Below are 6,879 nucleotides of genomic sequence, written 5' to 3'. Positions count from 1 at the left end.
CACACATATTACTCCCAAACAAGATATTTAGAAAACTACTGACTGGTTTGCAATGCAATTTGGAGCCTGGTTTCAAGCTTTAGGCGTCATATTTTGGCAGGAAACTCAGCACCCGCATGCTGACACAGATGGTACCCTTTTGCATAGCATGTTGACAACAACGGAATGTGGACTTTGTCAACTGTTCCCCATGCAGGAGCTGCCCCCGTAGCGCACACTGCTCCTAAATTGCTAGGATGGGTTTAATGCAGAGGAGAAAAATATGCGTAAGTGCAAATGTACAGTGACCAAAAAAAGACCCAAAAGGAGTGTTATTAATGGGAGCATATAAGACAGACAGGGCTCAGTGCCTATTCAGCAGCCTGACAGCCTGACTTTGGAAACTGTCCCTTAGTCTGTTCGTTTGGCATTTGATACTGACAGCAGCAGTGTGAACAGATTGTGGCTGGGGTGGTAAGTGTCTTTGATGAATGATCATCATGATTTAGAGGTGCTCACTGTTTCAGCTGTGTCAATAACACTATGATAGTTCAGTTACTGATAGAGTTGAACTGTCATCCTGCAAGAAGTTGGCTATTTGTTACTGTGTGAGCATGCACTTAAACACTTTCTCTTTATTTGACCAGTGATTCTCAACCTTTGTCAATTAAGGACACCCAGTTTGATATACATTAGGCCACATACCCCCATTTGATATCCCCGTCCCCCGGACCCGGCATTGAGAAACGTCGAGAAAGTGATTTAGACCAACTGTACGTGGGAAGGTTTGTTTACAAATCAATTTCTAATAAAGCATGGACCGTTTGGCTAACCGTAGCTCTAATAGTAAGAACTGCTGTTGGAAGCTTGTTTAACAAGTGGAACAAATTGGCTCAGTTCGAGTAAATTGATTTTTTTTGTTTACTGAATGTGCCGTGAATATCTCCACATATACATGGTAACCACTCTTAATGCCTTACTAGGCACTATTTGTATTGCACATTTCAACAACAAGGCAATTCAATGTGCTTTACACAAAACATCAAGCAAAGGAAACACAATTATACAATGACATTAGGATGCATAAAACAAGATAAGTAAAAAATAACAGATACAGTTACAGTGCAGAAGAGAAAGAAAAAGAAAAGTAACTCAATCAAAGGCAGTGGCAAATAGAAAGGTCTTTAGTTGTGTTTTATAAGAAATAAGTGTGTGTGTGTGTGTGTGTGTGTGTGTGTGTGTGTGTGTGTGTGTGTGTGTGTGTGTGTGTGTGTGTGTGTGTGTGTGTGTGTGTGTGTGTGTGTGTGTGTGTGTGTGTGTGTGTGTGTCAGTGTCAAAGGAATGCGAGGCATGAATCACTGCAGTCAGTGTCCCTGTCAGTCTTGGCAGCTCCAGGTGTCACTCATATCATTACCGCTGCATTTATAATGAAAAGCATAATGTGCCGTGATGCCTGTGAACGCTACCTGTCCCTGCATGATATGAAAACACATCCATAGTCTCTGTAAGAAAAGATTGAAGGGACCTTTATCCACTTTCAACCCATGACATCCATCTTTTGGGCATGACATTACAGGTGAACATTATCCAAAAAATAAATACAAATAAAGATGGTCTAAGGCTTTCAAAGATTTCTGTGAGTAAGTGAGTGAGTGAGTGAGTGAGCGACAGTGTGACTGTCCCTCACACAGCTCAGAGATCCGGTTGTCCAGAACCACCGAGCTGATGCCTCTATATGGGCATTTACTGATGACATCAGGGAAGTCCATATATGGGCATACAAGGGACAAGAACAGACAGATTCTGTATGGAGATCTCCATACCTGTATATGGGCATGAAAGGGATACGGCAGACAGATCGGTTACTCTGTCAATGGGTACAAGGGATATTGCATAACGTTGCTGTGGGGCAGAAACCTGTAGATCTGCTACGTTTTCTGTTTTGGAATTTAAATCCTGAAAAGTAACAGTTTTGGACATATGAGGTTTCCACCGGACAGAGACGATAACCAGGTGGGGCATGCATTCCCAACTTGCATCGTTCCCAAGTAGGCCAATGATGGGCACTGGTCTAGTGTGGCAAAGGTTCAGGCTTTCTATCTCTCGTGAAGTGCGTGGGGCATTTTGTGACATCTTGGAGCCCCCCTCCACGTGCGCTGCACACGATAATTCATCCCCCGAGCCATGCTGATAAGACCGTATTGAATCTCAATACACAGGGGTCCAGATCAGATGTACAGACATGCGATCTCTTTCCCCATCCTTGTATCCGACTCAGCAAATCTCGAAAAAGATCTCCTATGACTCAGTCCTCTGACATAAATCACACAGAAAGAGAAGGTTGCTCTATTAGAGCCATTACGTGACACGTCCAAGCAGTGGTGGAAAGTAACTAAGTACATTTACTCAAGTACTGTACTTAAGTACAGTTTTGAGGTACTTGCACTTTACTTGAGTATTTCCATTTTTCGATTCTACTTTGAGTCAAATATTGCACTTTTTACTCCACTGCAATTATTTGAAAACTATTTCTAGTTACTTTGCAAATGACTTAGATTACTATTACAAAACATACATTAACCACTTAAGCCATATTTTATACTTGTGCCATTCAAAAATAGCCGATCTACAAGCTCACAATGTATCACAATGCAACACTTTGTGAGCTTCTATCTGCTATTTTTGAAAAGTCTCTCTGTGATTCTAATTTTCTTATAATCGGCAGAAGTGAGAGTGTCAGTTGTGTTTATATAAGTCAGTAACATGGTGGTGATACTTATGTCTATCAAATATGGTTTTATTGAAAGGCAATCAAAGGCTAGAGCGTATGAAGCAAACGTCAGGTGTATATTGTCCAACTCTATAAGTTGAAAAAGAAAGACGTGGTTCGAAGTTCCAAAAGTATCGGGTGCACGGTTCAGGCAGAAACAGTTTCTTTGAAAGGAATACCAGCACTCACTTTCATCCGTTTAGGATCTTGTTTTTTATTCACAGTCTTATCTCACAGGCCTTGCGACACACGCTGAGGAAGGCCTGTGAGGCCGAAACGTCTGGTAAATGAGTTGCTGCTGGGGGCGATAAGACTGTGACTAAAAAACAAGATCCTAAACGGATGAAAGTGAGTGCTGGTATTCTTTTCAAACCAATTCTATAAGTGTGACTGTTAATTCCTTGTGTCAATAAATTGTGTTTTTTATCAGCAGTTGCCAGTTAAGCTTATCAAAGACAAATACAATGTTGTTTGATCTACGTTTGCTATAATTAACCCAGATCGTTTCTTTTGATTAATCCAGAACACAAGCATATTGCTGTAATTTAAAGTTCTCTATAACCAGCAATGTGGTGATTGGTTTTATTAATGTAACGCCCAAACCACACCTATGCATAATAACGTATAATAGTAACGGGTAGCGCAGGTGTGATAGGGATAAGACTGGTGTCGGAAGATGGCAACTTTTGCACAGGAACACCCCTTGCGCCATGCTAAATCCCCAAATAGTGGGTTTAGCCACTTCGGCCCAATAGAAGAGCAGGGATACAAAATACAACCACTCCAATGGTATAAGTTATATTATATTAACATACTCTACCATACAGCTTGGACAGAGTATTTCTGCATTGTACTGTTGCTACTTTTACTCAAATAACAAATAGGAGTACTTCTTGCACCACTGCTTTTGAGAGCATTGAGTGTGGGAGTTCAGTCTGTAAGTAAGCAGAAGGCTTCATTGAGCCAGAGTAATGAGGGGCGCTGTTATTTAAAGACTGGAACCATGACAACGGAAGACCACTGCTGGTACACGACAAGGGAGAACAACAAAAGGCAGAAATATTACTTTAATAATATATGAATGAATTGATTTTAAGTTTTTTTTTTTTTTATCATTCTCTTTATTCTGTTTTGTTCTTCTTTTTTTCTTAGACAAACATAGATACAGGATTGTGACGAAATCTGGCAGTAATAATATAATAATGTTTTCGGGTTGTCCGTCAGTTCGTACGTCCATACGCACGTATGTCCATACATACATATATAAGTCCGTCTGTCTGTCTGTCTGTCCCAACTTTGTGAATGTGATATCTCAAGAAGGCCTTTAGGGAATGTCATGGCATTTGTCACAAACGCCCACTTGGACTAAAGGATGAACTGATTAGAAGTAGGAGGTCAAAGGCCAAAGGTCACTATGACCTCACAAAACACCTTCATGGCCTTCATTCATTACATACTCATCACTCATATGGTATCGTCTCTGTCGGGTGGACAAAACTGTTACTTTTCAGGATTCAAACTGGAAAATAGCACCCAATCTAAATAGCAAGAGTAGCAGATCTACGCTTCACGCCGTGTTTTGAGCTTGCAGATCTGCTACCTATGATGCTTTTGTGTGACACTGTACACTGTGTATCAAGTTAATTTACGAAAAAACACAAAAAGTTAAAATATGGAGATAAGAGGTTTCTGCCCGACTGCAACAATATTAAAGTAGGCCTATATGAATCTGGACAGACACAGATCTGAACGGCAGCCGGCTGGCGGAGACATATAACATATAAGTGCAGTATTTCTAGTTTCTGTTTTTCTTTCAGAATATGTTTTATGTAGATTTGCAGCTCCAGGCCTTTTGCTCAGTCAATATTGCATCTGTGTGCTGTGCTCTCTTTGTATCTGTCGTTGACTCGCTGCTCGCTTCCATTCCATTCCACCACAAACACTATGGGCTATAATTGCCGGCTCAAGGATTGCTTTTCAGCTGATGTGTGCTTGTGTCAGTGACCTTAAAGGAGCACTACACCCATGTTCATCTTCATATAAGTGATCCTCACTATAATGCTCATTATAAGATAAGAAATAAGAGCATTTCTGTCTGCTCGCTGTGTCTCAGAGATGGGCTATGGACAGTTTATTCCAAAACTACAGCCTTTCTCTTCCTGAAATGTGAGCACACTGAAATCGAAGCCAAAAAAAGTTTTAAATCTTGCCTCCGGTGTTGCTGAACTATCCACAGCCCCCCTCTGAGACACAGAGCGAGTACAGAGAAATTGTGTGGAGCTTTAGTGAGGGAGGGTGAGGACCAATTATATTATTTTTAAATATTTTATTGTCTACTTGATCGCCAGACTTTGAAACATTTCTTAGTTGAGCCTCTTGTTAGAGTAAAGTTTTTCCAGCTTTATAAATATGTCATAACACTCTCGGCCTATTGGGAGTGTGATGGTGGTGTGTTAGAGTTCCAATGTAACAGTATTAACATTCGTGCTGGTAATGAGGAGAAAGCCAGTGCATCGGCCTGAGCGCCTGATAACGGGATTTCTGCACGGGCTGACCCCTGCAATTACCCGGTCTGGTTCTATTTCTCTCTCACACATGCTGTATATGTGGACCAATTATCTGAAGATGAGGTTAAAAATGCGTGAAGTGTTCCTATAAGGGGCAGAACAGCCTCTAGCGGCTGCCATCTGGGCTTGCAGAGTTCAGTGTTGTTTTTGCTTTCCTTTCGTTTTAAAGTCAGATGTTTGTTATATAAGTTCCTTATATAAGTTATTGTTAGATGGATATTCATACAATAGAGTGTAAGTTTGGCCCACGTCCACCCAGGTACTGTACTTTTACAGTGGCTTTTCATGGTGTATTGACCACTAGGGCGGGCAGAGGATTATTTCACTTTCAAAAAAAGTTTAGATCATTTTATCGTCTACTCAGGCTTTTGTGAGCCCCGAAGACAGTTAAGTTACTTGATTCAGTATTTAGGTATTTGATATTCATTTTATCAAACATTCCTATACAAACCCATTATAACTTCAAACTCTATTTTTAACATGTTACATTCATCAAAAACACCCGTCCTTGGTTCTGGTGACTCATCCTGCCCTCCTAATACATGAGGGGGCCGTGTGTTTTCGATAACTTTTTTCATTTATTATTATTATTTTTTTATTGTATTTCATTTTTTCATTTTCCCCAAAAAATATTGGGGGGGAAAAATATATAATTGAAAAAAGACTCCTCACGTATTAGAAGGAAAATGTCAGTCACCAGAACCAAGGACGGGTGTTTTAAATTAATCTAACATGGTTAAAATGGAGTTTGAAGTTACAATGGGTTTGTATGGGAAGGGGGCGTGTCTGATAAAATGAATATCAAATATCTAAATACTGAATCAAGCAATTTAAAAACTGTCAGGGGTGCTCCCAAAAGCCTGAGTAGACGATAAAATGACTTTTTGTTTTTGTTTTGAAAAGTGAAATATCCCTTTAATCAGAGGATTATGAGGGCTATTACATCGTCTCTGTCGGGTGGAAATCCTAAACTGTAAAAGTAGCAGATCCACAAGCTTGTGGATCTGCTACTTCTGTGTGACGCTGTAGTTTGATCAAGTCTGCCAAGTCTGGCATTCATTTAAAACAAAATATGGAGATAAGAGCACGACAGCGACGTATATTTATGGTTACAGTCTGTACATGATGTTCAATCATATATTCATTGTTGATATATACAACAGCACTTAATTCATTCATTATGTTCAGTGTTGATAGACAGCTCTCGCCTTTGAATCTTAAGGTTCTGGGGGTTCGATCTCGGCCCGGGAACCACCCGTATAGCTTGTAGATCTTGAGCTTGTTTTGAGCTTGTAGATCTGCTACTTTTGCCGTTTTTGAATTTGAATCCTGAAAAGTAGCCGTTTTAGACATAATGAGGTTTCTACCCGACAGAAACGTTATGCTATTTAGTGCCAGAATTTGTATTTTATTTTTTACTTTTCTTGTTACTGTGCCGTTTCAACCATATTGCTGTTGCTGCTATGACACCAGAATTTCCCACTGGGGACCAATTTACGGTTTTTGTAATGCTAGTTTGTTTCCCATTATTTACTGTGTCATGTTTGTGATGCAATGTCACTA

This window comes from Gymnoscopelus microlampas (assembly GCF_963454915.1).
Source record: "Gymnoscopelus microlampas genome assembly, chromosome: 20".
NCBI classification, from domain to species: domain Eukaryota; kingdom Metazoa; phylum Chordata; class Actinopteri; order Myctophiformes; family Myctophidae; genus Gymnoscopelus; species Gymnoscopelus microlampas.
This window is presented reverse-complemented; position numbering follows the sequence as displayed.